Here is a 16,135-nt window from a genome sequence, read left to right on the forward strand (position 1 = left end):
ATGTTAAAGGGAAAGCGTGGAATTTGTTTCAGCCATGTGCCAGTCCATGTGTCAGCAACCCACGGCTCTTTAGCGCTGCCCTAGTGGCTCCCCGAAGCTTTTTCAAAAATGTGTATAAAATGGAAATATAGGGGGGGTATATTTTTGGGTTTTATTAGGGCTGTCAAAATTAAATTAAATTATTTTTTAATTAATGACGTTAAAATATTTGACGCAATTAACACACATGCCCCGCTCAAAGATTAAAATGACAGTGTCATGTCCATTTGTTACTTGTGTTTGTGTTTTGTCGCCCTCTGCTGGCGCTTGGGTCCAACTGATTTTATGGGTTAGTACCATGAGTGAGCATGGTGTAATTATTGACATCAACAATGGCGAGCTACTAGTTTATTTTTTGACTGAAAATTTTACAAATTCTAATAAAACGAAAACATTAAGAGGGGGTTTTAATATAAAATTTCTATAACTTGTACTAACATTTATCTTTTAAGAACTACAAGTCTTTCTATCCATGGATTGCTTTAAGAAAATGTTAATAATGTTAATGCCATCTTGTTGATTTATTGTTATAATAAACAAATACAGTACTTATGTACCGTATGTAGAATGTATATATCCGTCTTGTGTCTTATCTTTCCATTCCATTCACAATAATTTACAGAAAAATATGGCATATTTTATAGATGGTTTGATTTGCGATTAATTACGATTAATTAATTTTTAAGCTGTGACTAACTCGATTAAAAACTTTAATCGTTTGACAGCCCTAGTTTTAATATGGTTTCTGTAGGAGGACAAACATGATTCTAATTCATTAATATTGTAATTAAGTTAAACTTGAGGCGGCATCGTACAACAGCATATTAACGTAGTGCGTCATTCTCTATAGCAGTGCTCCCCAACCTTTTTTGCACCACAGACCAGCGTGATACAGGCCTTTGTGAGACTGTCAATGTGTGGCAGAAAATACAGTAAATATAGAATAACATGACAGGGCTAAAACAAACATTAAGTGCAGGGAAAATGTAACTCAGCATACGCTAAATCAACCTTTTTTAACAGCGACCTCTGCTAAAACTTGACGGCAAATATCTTTGGTCACAGACAATGAGTTCTTCTCCAATCATGAAAGGTTTCTTAGCTTTAGCAATACGGTTCGCCATGAGTCGAACCGTATTGCGAACCGTACGCATGATTTGCTTTTGTTGCCTCGTTTGCTCGCTTTTAGCAACATATTATGCAGAATGGGGTGGCCTTTTCCCTGTAAAAAAAAAGCTTTCCAAAGGCGTCGCCGCCCACAGCACACGTGTTGCCTTCATTATAAAGCCTGAGTTATGCTTCCGCGTTGCGGTGACGGCGCAGCGACTACGGCGTCATTCGACTTTCGAGGGTTCCCCGGACAGGAGACGCTTTGCTCTGTAATTCACTGCCAAGCCACTAGATGGGTATTGCATTATGTTTGAATGGTTTTGGGCCATGCTTGTTGAGAAAAAAATAAACAATGCAAGATGGAACACTTGAATGTGGATCTTCAGCTCATCAACATTGAATAAATGTTGATCATACAAATGTTGAGGCGCAGGCGACACAGAAGACTGTTTCGAGGCGGTCTTTCCAACTTTTGATGCCTCGGAGAGAGTTCTAGCCTCGGGTGAAAACCAGCTAGCTGTGGCGGCTAGCTTCAAACTGGCGTCGAGTACTGCGTCCAGCGTTTTGTCCGAGGTCTGCAAAGCCCTCCAGCCCGATTTGTTTGACGTGTTCTACAACCAGCCAGTGGGAAGCCATAGCAGATTTCTGGAACTTCCCAAACTGTGTTGGAAGCCTTGATGTTAACGTTATCATAAAAGCACCGAGGCACAATCAGTGATGATGTATCTTGTGTGAAATGTTTGTTGTTGAAAATTAAACATCAAAACAACTCTTTTGACACCAAACCTGTGCTTTATTCTTCATATACTTGAAGTGTGACACGTAAATAAGTCACAGACTCACAGCAAACATATGTACACAATAAATGATGAAGTGCACCAATCAAAAATACGACAACAAAGTGATAAAAAGATGGCAGTTTTTGGCTGGCGCTTCCTGTGGCCATTCGATTCTGAACACACACGTCTTGGTGGTTCTTCCATTTTTTTTAAATTTTTTTTTTTTTATACAATCGCTGACCTTGCCGTTTGGCAATCTTTATGATGTCTTGACGAGACTTGCTCTTCAATGTACTCTCGTCGGCTTGGTCAATTTTCGCATGTAGAAAAATAATGTTTGAGAATGGCGGTGATTTCGCACTGAACCGGAAACAACAGTCTGAGCGGCCCAATCACAGTCCATTTCCGCCACGTCATATGCATTGACGTGACGCGAGGGTTTGAAAAATCAATAGGACTGCGTCAGGCTACGGCGCAGGGTGGTAAATCGGGTCTTCCTTGACGGTGCAGGTCTGACGTGGAAGCATAACTTAAGGCTTATACTAGTATAAGGTTTTTAATTTTTTTGTGGCTGCAGACATATTTGTTTTTTGTTTTGTCTAATATGGCTCTTTCAACATTTTGGTTGTGTGACCTCTGCAATAGTCACTTTGTTGTCACTGTTTTACGTGTGCTAGATGGCTTCATTACTCTGTCTTTCCCTTGTGAGTGAATTCAGTTGGATAATACAGTGATACCTCAGCTCACGAACATAATTGGTTCCCAGAAAGTGTGTGTAAGGCGAAAAGTTCGTCTTCCGAACATTTATTTCCCATAAGAAACCATTAAAATGAGAATAATCCGTTCCCAGGTCCCCATAAAACATAATTTTCTACTAAATAAGCCTTAAAACTACACAAAAATCTACCTTATTTTCTTTAATGTCTTCTTAGGCTTAACACTAGCCTGTGGTGGGGTCTTTTTCAGTCCCATAATAGCAAAAGTACACTCAATATGGTCCAAAATGTCTATCAAACACAAACCACGTCCGCACTCAACGAAAGGGAGGGGACGAACTGGGACGGCGTGAGCGTGCGTCAGCTTCTCATGGCGCTGTTCGACCGCGTGGTGTGGTTCGTCCGCTGAAAACTAGTTCGTCAGCAGAGACTATATGCTCGCGAATTTAATGTTCTTGAGGCGAAAAGTTCGTGAGCTTAAGCGTTCGTGAGCTGAGGTATCACTGTACCTGTTTTAAAGGCTCACATTTGGCTCACAATCCGTAAGTAACCCAGTATTAAAAGGTTAAAGGATGCAACAACAAAAAAATAAAGACCCGATCTAATTTAGTAGTGCTCTTCTCCAGAAAAATAAAGGTGCATGCAGTTGTCTATGAAAAAACAAAAGATGGCAGGTCAGGCTTTTTAAAAATCTGTGATCAGCCAGAAAATTGTGATCTGTGCACTTTTAGCAGCGACACATTATTGCTCTCAAACCTAAAGCGTTAACTATTTTGTCCTAGACATCGAGCTAATCAATGCTGCGCAATCAGCTGTACTGTAAATCATAACCTACGGTATTTAAGGGTGATCAGAACGCATGAGGATTGCTAATTTAACACATGGGAACGTAAAACGAGCGCCACCCCCTTAATTGCGGCACCTGGGTTATTACCTCCCTTGCATAGCGCTATCGTCTCTTGATTTCCATATTACTGCTCCCTGGGAATCAAAAAAGTATTTTTATGATGTTTCCGGGCTTGACAAGGCCGAAACAGTCGCAGCAGTTTGCAAGATTCCTGCATAAGACTGACTGACTGTATGTGAACAGGGGGGCTGGGGTGTCCGTTTAGAGCTCGAAGGCATCCTTGCTAAACTACACTTCCATTTCAAAGCGTTCGAGAGACGCCGGGGAAGTCTCCTCATCCCCCGCGTCCGTCCACACCGAGTTGAAGAATTAATGAGACACATCAGAGTGGTGCCTTTGTGCATCACAGTTAAATCAGGTGCACTCTTTTCCAACCATGTGTGTGCATTATCCAAGGACACAAGGACAACTCTTACAAATGACCGATTAATCCCAGTGATATATAAATATGTGAGATGCTATATATTCTTATTTTCGTGCCTCATTCATATTCCAGCAGCCAAGTCGTGGCACTTCCGTTTTACTCCAACGACAATTCTGAAGCCATGTTTACTGTGTACTTTCAATTACCGTATTTTTTGGACTATAAGTCGCACCAGCCATAAAATGCCCAACGAAGAGAAAAATAACATATATAAGTCGCACCGGAGTATAAGTCGCATTTTTGGGGGAAATTTACTCGATAAAATCCAACACATAGAACAGACATGTCATCTTCAAAGGCAATTTAATATATAAATTAGGGCTGTCAAAATTATCGCGTTAACGGGCGTTAATTAATTTTTTAAATTAATCACGTTAAAATATTTGACGCAATTAACGCAGATGCACCGCTCAGACAGATTTAAATGACAGTACAGTGAAACGCTCACTTGTTGTGTTTTATGGAGTTTTGCCGCCCTCTGCTGGCGCTTGGGTCCGACTGATTTTATAGGCTTCAGCCCCCATGAGCATTGTGTAAATAATTATTGACATCAACAATGGCGGGCTACTAGTTTATTTTTTTGATTGAAGATGTTACAAATTTTATTAAAACGAAAACATTAAGAGGGGTTTTAATATAAAATTTCTATAACTTGTACTAACATTTTTCTTTTAAGAACTATAAGTCCCTCTATCCATGGATCGCTTTAACAGAATGTTAATAATGTTAATGCCATCTTGTTGATTTATTGTTATAACAAACAAATACAGTCCTTATGTACCGTATGTTGAATGTATATATCCATCTTGTGTCTTATCTTTCCATTCCAAAAATAATTTACAGAAAAATATGGCATATTTTATAGATGGTTTGAATTGCGATTAATTACGATTAATTAATTTTTAAGCTGTAATTAACTAGATTAAAAATTTTAATCGTTTGACAGCCCGAATAAAAATACAATAGAGAACAACATTTTGAATAAGTGTAGAGTGCATGAACAACGAAATGCGAATATACTGTCCTCACCGGGACGCTGCGGCTCGGTCCTGGCTATTCAGCGGGCTAAACTCCCAAATGTTGATGCTGAACGTCTGTATAATTTGCTGAATCAATTTCGTCCTCGATACCAAAAAGGGTCGCATCAACGTATATAAATGATAATTAGGTGCTTTTACAGCAATGACAAAAACGGTTAGCATGCGTTCGCTAGCATTAGCACATCGTTCAAACATCCACACAACTGGCTCTAAGTGTCCGATCGCGGGTGGAAAACACACAAAAATAACAGAAAAGATGAGACACACACACAGGCGTTGCCTCTGTAGAGACATTTTACAAGCATAAACAATGAACGTAGGTTCGCAGCCGTGTTTCTCTCTCGCTAACTCGCCCACTCACTCAGAGCTAAGTAGCTGTTGGTCTTCTTCTGGCGTGTGAGCGCTCTTCTTCACGTAAACAAGTGCAATTGCGCCCCCACGTGGGCGTGAACGCGCCACAAACTAAAACCATGCATTTCAATATAAAAAAAAGTCAATAATACAATTAGTGCTGCAACGATTAATGGATTAACTCGAGTATTCGATTGGGAAAAAAATATTCGAATTAAATTTTGTTGCTTCGAGTATTCGTTTAATTAAAGTGGCGTGGATACACTGCCCTCTGGTCTGCCTCTTTTCACATGGCTGAATCCAACTGCTCCCTGTTAAGACCAACGTAAGCTACTTTTTTTTTTTTTTTTTTGAGCTAATGTTTTTTAATGCATTAATAATTTAGTTTATAGGTATATTTTGCATGTTTTTGTGGGAATATGTGTCTGAAACCATTTGTTAAGAGCATTTAAAAAAAAAAAAAAAAAACTAGCATTTTATAGCATTTAAGATACAGTTTAAGAATGATACGGTTCGATACAGACTGAAAACGATACTATAGCAAACATTTGCTGTGTGTGTTCGTACAGTATTTTAAACATATAAAAAAGACTAAAGATTAAATTAAACAACAAAATTTCATACCAATGTTATGTTTTATTTTTTTATGAAAAAAATAAAAAATAAAGCTTACTATATGACCGTCATTTTGTTGGATGGGATTGATAATAAAATAAAACTCCAGGGACAGACAATAATAAAGTGCAGTAATTCAATTACTGTACTTCCTGGTGTTTTAAACACAATAGGTAAGTAATTTAAGTGCAAACTTTCAACGTAAACATCTACAAGCAGAAAATTTTAATCATATGCAGCAGCTCTAGAAAAAAATAATTAAACCTGCTAGTGTTATCATAAATAAATAATAAATTATGCTTTACCACTGGTATAACGGGGGGGGGGGGGGGGAGACATGGCATTTTAGACAGACAAGTCGCTAATCATTACTTTAACCTTATACACAGAAAAGTCATTCACTTATGCCTGTGCTTCCACATTTTTTTTTTATTCCTCATCACTGTCTATATCTTTTTTGAAGGGCAGATTTTTCTTGAGGAAGATCAACTGATCCACATGTTCATGTTTAAGCGTTTCGTGGAAAGAATATGCCGCCCTTTCCACCATTGTAGTGGGTTATTTTAAAAACTATATTAAAAACTCACGATCTCTGTACCACTTCACACTAGCTCGAACAGACCTGGCTGCCTTCGTCTCTTCAAAGTCCGACTTTTGTTTTCCGGGGGGCGTTGAAAATCAATCGCTGCACGTCGCTGGCGTGGTGCGCAAACTGTCCATTGTTTTAGCATGTTGCTTCGTTGCCACTACTAGTTTCGTTTTGGGCTGTGAAGAAAACGCTACGGAGCGTGCGTTACAGTGGTTTTGTTAGCTCTCGCGTTGTTATGACACGCCCGTGACGATCAGGTAATGACGGCAACTACTAGCGCTTCTGCCGAAATGAATGGGAAGTTGAGGCGGTCACAATCTAAGTGCGCTGTGTGGTGAATGACACAAGCGCAGCATGTGAGGTAAAAGCTAAATTATTATCATATTAAGCAATGCATTGAACTAGGCATTAGAAGCCGATTCTTGTGCTCGCGATAGCCGAATTCTATCTCTACTATCGGTTCATTGAATATTTAATGGCTAATTACTGTGGAATGGGAACTTTACAATCAATACAGCTGTATCTCTCACCTGTAAAACCGGATATCCGGTCGTATCGGTTTATTGTTCTCAAGCTTACCTAAAAGTCGATTTAGCGGCCATTTTGAATCTTAACCCCTTTGGGTACCACAATGGGGATAGCAATGCACCAACACTGTGGTACCCATGGGCCTAGAAACCACACCGCTTATGCTTTCCAAGTTGTGATGTTGTAATTATACAGTATTGGTTGGCTCGCTTGCATCGTTATTACACTTTGTTAATTAAATGGATTGCATGATAGGATCCAGAATGAGATAGGAAACTAAGAATGCACTTCAAAGAGCCTCCTTGAGATTATTTTTATACAATGAAAGCAGGTTTGTTGTTGTTGTCAGGTAACAGATGGTACTCCCTGTAAAAATTTATGGATCCTTAGGTGGAGCTGGATCTTTGGGATTCTCTCACTTCAATGAGTCGTTCAAAAAAAAAAAAAAAAAATGCTGGCTCATTTGGCTCCTGATTTTTTTTTAAACTTGTCGTGATTTAGTCATTTTAATTAATATGACAGGCTTTGGGATACAGTATTCTTTGTGTGTAAAAATACTGATTTATGTTATTCATGAAATACCTAAACACTTATAAATACACAAAAACAAAATGAATATTTAAATAAAGGCACATAACGCACTGTAGCTGTTTATAAAGACAAGAAATTTTTATGGGACCTTTTCTACATTAATGCAAAGTGTTTTGTTTTCAAGAGTGCAATCAATGGAAGTCATCCAATTATGTACAAGGAAATAAAATCAATGAAAAGCGCTTCAAAGCAAATGCAGCAAAGCCAGATTTTTAATCTCTGCTATTGGATGGCACTAATTAAGCGTTTCACACTGAGCGAGCGGTCAATGAAGACGAATGGTCGCTCTCACTTGAGTTTCTTTTAGTGCTGATCAATTGCATTGAATTTTATGACGACAATAATGCTGTGTTGCCACAGTTAGCTGGAAAAAGTTTACTGATTGCTCGTTTTTTTTTTATTTTATTTTTTATTCAGAAACATATGTATATATAGCCATCATAAATTCTATTAAATACACCGTAAAGACAAAATATTGGATGTTCAAGATTAACAATTATATTTCTTGAAATATTTTGTGCCGAAAAATGATCTAGTTAATCTGTTATTGTCAATGGAACTGAAGGAGTTTAAGCAACTGTCCGTCTTCTACACACGGAGGATTAGGTTCAACTTTTTGTGAACAACTGTGTGAGCATGTTTTGTAAAGAGTTCAAATTAATGATTTTGAATAATAAATTGCAAGTAATACCGTATTGGCCAGAATATAAGACCTTCCTGATTATAAGACGACCCCCTCTTTTTCAAGACTCAAGTTTGAAAAAAAGACTTTTTGAACACAAATTTTTTATACAGGAAATACCATCATTTTTGGACTATAAGGCGTACCTGACTATAAGCCGCGCCCACCAAATTTGACACAAATACAGCATTTGTTCACAGATAAGCCGCACTGGACTATAAGCTGCAGCACTCCTCACTGCATTATGGAATATTTACACGAAAAGATAGTACCCGATAACACTTTATTTGACAGCGGCACCGTAAGGCTGTCATAAGACCAAATGAACCACCATGAAGCTTTGAACCAATGGGCTGAAAAGCTTCATTGCTTTGAGAAGCTTAATTTGCCCATCACTGCTCCACCTGCTGTCAACACTGTTGTCGTCCAACATGCCTCCTAGCATGCATAGCAGCACTACAAAATTCATGTTCTCTGTAAATTATTTCATCAGTTACTGTTTCAGTTTCATTTATTACTATAGATGGTATTTGGTAACGCTTTATTTGAAAGTGGCCCCATAAAACTGTCATTAGACAATCATAATTATGACATGAAACTGTTATGACAATTAATGAATGCTTACACTAGATGTCATTTAGTGTTATCCGGCAAATTATCTCACTTTTGAATGGATGTAAAAGATCCGAGCTGAACATAAATGGAGATAGTGACATAGTTTGCCGTATGACACTTAATGACATCTGTGATAAGCATTCAGTAATGCCCATGATAGTGTCATGTCATAATTATGACAGCCATAAGACCAAATGAACCACCATTGCTTCAAGAAGCTTCATTTGGACATCACTGCTCCCTTGGAGAGACAGTCAACCTCTGCTGCCACCTGCCGTCAACAATGTTGTCGTCCAACATGCCTCCTAGCATGCACTGCAGTGCTACAGATGTAAATAACAATCAAAATTCATGTTACGTGCCAATTATTTCTTCAGTTGCTGTTCCAGTTGTTTCATTAATTGCTAGTTATGGTATTTAGTAACATTTTATTTGACAGTCGTGCCATAAGACTATCATAATTATGACATGACACTGCCATGAGCATTAATGAATCCTTATGACAGATGTCATTTCGTGTCATCGGCAAATGATCTAACTTTTAAATAGATTTAAAAGATCCAAGCTGGACATAAATGGAGTTAGTGACATATTTTGCCGGATGACAATGACATCTGTCATAAGCATTCATTAATGCCCTTGATAGTGTTATAATTATGACGGTCTTATGACGCTGCTCTCAAATAAAGTGTTACCTATTAACCCAAATAAATCAACAAATAAGCCGCGCTGGACTATAAGCCGCAGGATACTGAGGGAGGGAAAAAAGTAACGGCTTATAGTCCGGAATTTACGGTAATTACAGTACATCTGAAACAAATGATGACAACATTTAAATATGTAAACTAAAGTGCAATCACATTCGTAAATGAATGGCTTCTGGTTTTTGAAATGTAAATAAACCAATCTATTGTGATAAAACAACAAAATTGCAATAACTGCATTAACCATCAAAGTGAAATCTAACTGTAACTGTAGTCTTGAAAGAAATCTGAATAGGGAAAAACATTGCAATGTAATAATGCAAACTGGTTAAAAACTGATAGCTGAGATCTGTCGTGAGAGAACATCGCTTCAATGATATCTGGCGCCATCTCGCGTCGTGAATGGGGAGAGTAGTTGAGATCTGTCATAAAAGAACATCGCTTCAATGATATCTGGCGTCATGAACAGGTATAATATCTAGACCGCGAATACAAGGCGACCCCCTCTTTTTCAATCTTATTCCAATGCAAAAAACACCGTCTTATATTTGAGCCAATACTGTATATTGAATTCATTATTTACCGCCCATAATAACATAAAACAAAACAATGTTTGGTCAATGTTATTGCTACGTATCTTAAATCCTTCATAAAACAATTTGTGAGCCTACATATTTTCTCACAACATCAACCACTCTCCATCCTCCTTGTGTTAGGAAGTGACTATACTGTATTTTCCACCCCAAGCTTTCGTTTACGTCATCAAACCTAGAGTGCGGATCATATTTAGGCTCATCGCCATTCCAAAAGCTTAATTGCTTTATAATGACGGCGAAAACGTTTAACCTTCCCTGACACCAGTACATTAGCTGATCCCATTGTTCAGCGCAAGCACCAGGGAATAGACCCGCGGAGCAATTACGAGCAGCTAGTTTAGGCTTTCTCTTCACACAGGAGAGGAGAAGACAACATGCTGTGGAGCTGTCATGCTAATTGGGAGGGGGGATGATTCCACAGGCACCGTTTGGGGTCCTCATGCCGCAACTTAAGGCTATTGATATTTTCCATATACACAGAAATCCCAAATACTCCTGTATAGTTTGGCAACGGAATAGACAATTTTTTTTCCCCATGTGCAATGAATTTACAAGTGAATTTTTCTTAAAATTGCGGCAAAGGGAGACTTTGACCTGTCTGCTCATAAGTAAAAAGTAGCTCGTTTAAAATTTACTCAAAGTAAATGGTAATTCAGGGTTTCCCCTAGGATTTTTTGAAGCTGTGGTGGTGGGCTGCATCGGAGTAGGACAACTTTCTGCCACAGCGAATTTTTTTTCCCCCATGAAGGACCATAACAAAGATATATTTGAAATATTTCATTAGCCAAGCTAATGTCGTAGCTCTCACCTACGATACATGTACCGTATTTTTCAGACTATACGGCGCACCAGCCATAAAATGCCCAACGAAGAGGAAAAAAACATATAAGTCGCACCGGAGTATAAGTCGCATTTTGGGGGAAATTTACTTGATAAAATCCAACACATAGAAAGGATATGTTATCTTGAAAGGCAACTTAAAATACAAATACAATAGAGAACAATATGCTGAATAAGTGTAAAGTATGATAATGTTGCATGACGCATGAACAACGAAATGTGAACGTGGCCGGTATGTTAACGTAACATAGCTATTAAGAGTTATTCAGATAACTATAGCACAAAGAACATGCTAACAAGTTTACCAAACCAACAGTGTCACTCCAAAACACGTGAAATTATATAATAATGTGTTAATAATTTCACACATAAGACGCTCCGGAGTATAAGTCGCACTCCCAGCCAAACTATGTAAAAAAACTGCGACTTATAGTCCAAAAAATACGGTACGTAAAATGCGTAGCTGGTTACAGCTACACTACCCTATGTAATAATGAGACTTTTTTTCTCGTAGCAATAGTACAACTTATATCTCATAGTGACCCAGGGGTCGGCAACCCAAAATGATGAAAGAGGCATATTTGACCAAAAAAAAAAAAAAAAAAAAGAATTGATACAGTATGTCTGGAGCCGGAAAAAAAAAAAAAAAGCTTTGTGTAAGCCTTATAATGAAAGCAACACCGGCTGTATGTATCGATATTAGCCATATTAGCCTACTATTAAAATGACTAAGTTGGCTACAAATACATAATTAGCTTTCATTATTGTACTCCTACAGAATCCATATTAAAACAAAAAATATATTTCCCTCCCCCATCTTTTTCCATTTTCAAAAAGCTTTAAAAAAGCTCCAGGGAGCCACTAGGGCAGCGCTAAAGTCGCACATGGCTCTAGAGCCATGGGTTGCAGACCCCCGTCTTAGTCCTTTTTCCTTTTATTTGGCCCTAATACGTACTACATTACCACAAAAATTATGGTCCTTCTGTTAACGGACCCATTTCAAGGAGTAGGAGGGGGAATTCCAATAGCCGTGTAAAGAGTTTTATTAGTTTCCGGGAGAAGGTGAATAGGTTTTTTTGTTGTTGTTCGTGAACTACATTTCCACACAAACTCACATCGAGGTACCATTAACTTAGCAAGAAGAGGTATGACAGTCATTTTTAGAGTGTCCCAGAGCTCACAAAACTTGGGAAAAAAGCGTATTTATCAACGTTTCGTCAGCCGTGATTGCGTATATTCGTATGCCGAAACAGCCTGATAGCACAGATATAAGTACCCTTGCCCCTCGTTGTTGACGTTAGCACGGCGGCGCATTTTGGGCCCCGCCTCTTGGCGCAGATTAATTCAAACTTGGCCTTCCGTCCAAGACGGCCGTCCACCGCTCACTTTCGCCAAAAAGTCCGATCCAAACTACTGCACTGCCCCGGATATGGGGAAGAAGGAGAAAAGTCAATATTGGCTTACCCACTTTATTGTGGTAACAATACTAAAGAAAAATAATAAGAAAGATAACAGCGGGCTGCGGCGACATGCAACCACTATCTCTTGCTATCTCGCCCGTTCTGCCATTCTTCCTACTCGCTTCTCCCTGCGCCACAGCTCCCGAGTCCAATTGTCTCTTATGGGGGCCGCACATAGTTACAGTCATTACAATACACAAAGAATAGGTTGCCGCTGAACTCTTTACACTCGGCTGCCGCTAGTTTGAAACGACCTTTTAAAAAAAAACATTTCATTTTCAAGGCTTTTATTTTGGTGTGGCGGTGCACCACAATCTCTTACATGTAGGGGAAACCCTGTAATTAGTCCTGCTCTCAATGTGATGTAAATTATCAATGCTAAGATGCCAACTCATAGCTGCTTGCATTCGCTATTTGTTCAATATTGTGACTTACCTTGATCTTTAAGTTTACAATGTCTTTGATGGCGTGTACTTTGAAATAGTAGCTATATATTGTTCAATGTTCGACCAATTTTCAATCTGCATTGGTTCATCATAAACATTAGAGATGCGTTAATAAGAAAGAATATATACAAATTTTGTTAATAATTTCTCAAAATCTGTTCAGAATTATTTTGTAAAAATTTAGCAATTTAAGAATATTTTAGTTAAGAGATCACTTACCTTACCAAGTTCTCTGACGCAAGACAGCCGTCCAGTCCCGTATTTAGACATGATATTTATGGTGACTGTGAGCAGGAGCATACAATTTGGCGGCAATGTGATCCATTTTTCTTAACATACTATGGTTTCCTGTAAAGCGTGATAAAAAATGACAATTTACCCCCCAAAAAACCTACTTTTAGTAACAAAAGCAAATGTAATTCATTACTTTCCACCCATGCTCATTAGTCAAACATATGAGGTAAAGGCAGACAAAACGTGACATGATTCAGATAGGAACACAAAATTATTTTTCCTCCCCATGTACATTCAATAGGCTCCTTGCAAAACATCTGTCGAAGTACCACCACCCAATCCCCGAAGAAACCTCTGTACAAGGACAAATCAATTAACGGTGAACGAAAGGCAGATGGTCGTGAAGGACGTTGGTGTCTGCGCTTCAGGTGAACAACTGTCAAGTATCATACTCGTCTGATTCCTCCGCATGTCATACACATATACAGTATGCTCTCACAGGGAGCCCCTTGCCAATATCATACGCATGATGATGCCACAAAGAGGCTTGCTAGCAGCTTATTGCGCAGAGAGGAGCGTGAATATTTCATGTAGACACTATCAAACTGAATCGCAGATTAGCATCCTTCACAATTACCCCAGGTGATGCTTGGAAAGCTGCATTCCTACACACATAGAGTGAAAAATTTGCGTTAAACTTGTAAAAACTGCACTTTTCCTACAGCAAAGTAATCTAGCAAATCTCTCAGAAAAGGGATGGTGGTGGTAAAGCATCAAAGTGCTTCATTTGCCCATTTCCCTGTTCTTCGTGGAGATAACATACTAACTAAATTAGGCTAGCGGCTTATCTGCAGGTAACCAGGACAACCGTTGGGCTTGTTAACAGCGCTGACAGAGAGGCGGAAGCCAGCTACAAAGGTTTTGGAGTGGATGAGACTTCTTTGTGAACAGAGAGAAAGGAAAGTCTCTTTGTCTCTCAATTTGCCTATAATTAAGATAGACAAAAGCCTGAACTTATAGAACAGTAACTATGTTCCACAGGCAAAATATGGACAGGAAAGGGAAGACAGGGAATGACAGAGCAGGCTGAGTATGCAAACTGTCAGTAGTAGTAGTATTTGATTTCCTCCACTGTAAAAAAAATATTCTTATGTCAACCAAATGTCTTCATTTAATTAATAGTAGCAGTTAAGGGTGCCAATATTGAGATACATCGTCTTAGTTAGCTTAAAACATGTCTTTGTTTTATCGACTAGCTCGTTCTAGAATTGTCTGAAATGGAAGGAAAGACGATCAATTCCAAATATTAGCACAGGATGCTAGTTAACAAGACGCTGGGTCTAATCATGGAAATGGACCCGGCAAAACTGACAAAGAGCCTGCTAATTGTGATTCACGGCTCCAGATAGCAATCACATAAAGTGATTATGCTTTGCTTGCCCACATCTTCCAACCCGCCCACCAGACCCACACTCCGTCAGATTGCTCCCTTATTAATCTTTCTTTGTTTTGAAGCAGTGCTTCTCTCACGGGAGCTCCAACTTGACACAATTAGGAGATGTAATTATTCCTCGACAGGACTGTAAAACCAAACAATCCACGCGTGTCCGCTTTCTTCGGATAAGATATTGAAAATATGACAAAAACACATGACAAGATGGTGTAAAGGATAACAGCCAAGCGGAAAGACAATTTCCCAGAGCAGCACCGATAAAAATCTTCTTGAGCAAGTAGAATGGACTCACTTCTGAGGAGCCAAATTTGAATGAAACCATAAATTGAACAGTTCATCTGCGATTGAATGAATTCATGGGTTTTTAATTCTTGAATGAAGCCTAGAAATTGGGAGTCAGATGCTTGCGAGAGGTCCCGGGCTGGGGACACCTAACATTTTCTACTTCTTCCTTCCTTCCTGGTTGCATCCCAAAGTGTTCTCATATTGACTTACTCTTTTCACCAGACATTACAAGATTCATCTTTTAAGGCAAGATAATCATGAGTTTTTTGCCAATCATATCCATTCACCAAGTTCCCTCTGTCAGGAAAGCTCAAATTTGAACTCCAAGACAAGTGTTAGCTCGATTACAGAAATGAATACGACCCCAACCATGGATTGCTTTTCTTCGAAGACTTTATAAACAAGAGCTCCTGGGTACAAAATGATGCGACCCAGCCAAAAGCTGTGATCACCCAGAAAGTACGAAGCAGTACAATAGAGGCTGGACATTTATACTGTTGAAAAGGGTGGTGCTGAAGCCCACCGTGAAACGAAACAACCAAGAAACGAAACTCATCATCTCACAAGCCTGGGTATTTAGCCATACAAAAACATCTTTGAGCTGAGACCTTGAGCTCCGGTCCCGGCTGGAACAACGACAAGAAAACACAGTCCTCCCTTGTATGCATTCAGGGCATATTGAAAAACAACGGAACATAACAATCCATATTTGGGCATATTGATACCGTCTACGATCGTCAAGGCCATGAGAAGGCACACTCAACAGATTAATGCTACAATGTTCTCATGCAAGCATAACAAAAAGCATACAAAATATAATGTATAATGGTTGTGTTTAAGCATGAATAAAATTCTCTCACACCCTCGTTAGTTGCCTCACTTCCCACTACTATTGGTAATTGATTGCTTCAAAAAACATCAGCCTCATTTGCGCTCCATAGAATGCCAGGTCTTGATAAACAGGACTGATAAGACGTCGGAATGCATCTGATTATGCTGACTCGGAAAGCATAAGCTCTAAGGTACTTAACTGTTAGCCGATGCATTCAATCAATGACGTCATGTCTAAAGTGATAGACAAATCATCTTCATGTACGACTGTTCCACGCGTTTTTGTTTTTTTTAAATACA

At 38.9% G+C, this 16,135-nt stretch overlaps 1 long non-coding RNA gene across 5 annotated transcripts in view; it reads right to left on the bottom strand.

Annotated features, from left to right (window-relative positions):
* Window positions 1-16,135, bottom strand: part of LOC130929057 (uncharacterized) — a 121,727-nt gene that overhangs the window by 101,515 nt on the left and 4,077 nt on the right. For 3 of the 5 annotated variants that reach the window (XR_009066795.1, XR_009066793.1, XR_009066794.1), the window contains exon 5: window positions 13,252-13,380. The exons of the other annotated variants lie outside the window; for them this stretch is intronic. This is a non-coding gene — a long non-coding RNA (uncharacterized LOC130929057). The remainder of the gene's footprint in view (window positions 1-13,251; window positions 13,381-16,135) is intronic. 5 annotated transcript variants of the gene reach the window in all.

Source organism: Corythoichthys intestinalis, chromosome 13, assembly GCF_030265065.1.
Source record: "Corythoichthys intestinalis isolate RoL2023-P3 chromosome 13, ASM3026506v1, whole genome shotgun sequence".
Lineage (NCBI taxonomy): Eukaryota > Metazoa > Chordata > Actinopteri > Syngnathiformes > Syngnathidae > Corythoichthys > Corythoichthys intestinalis.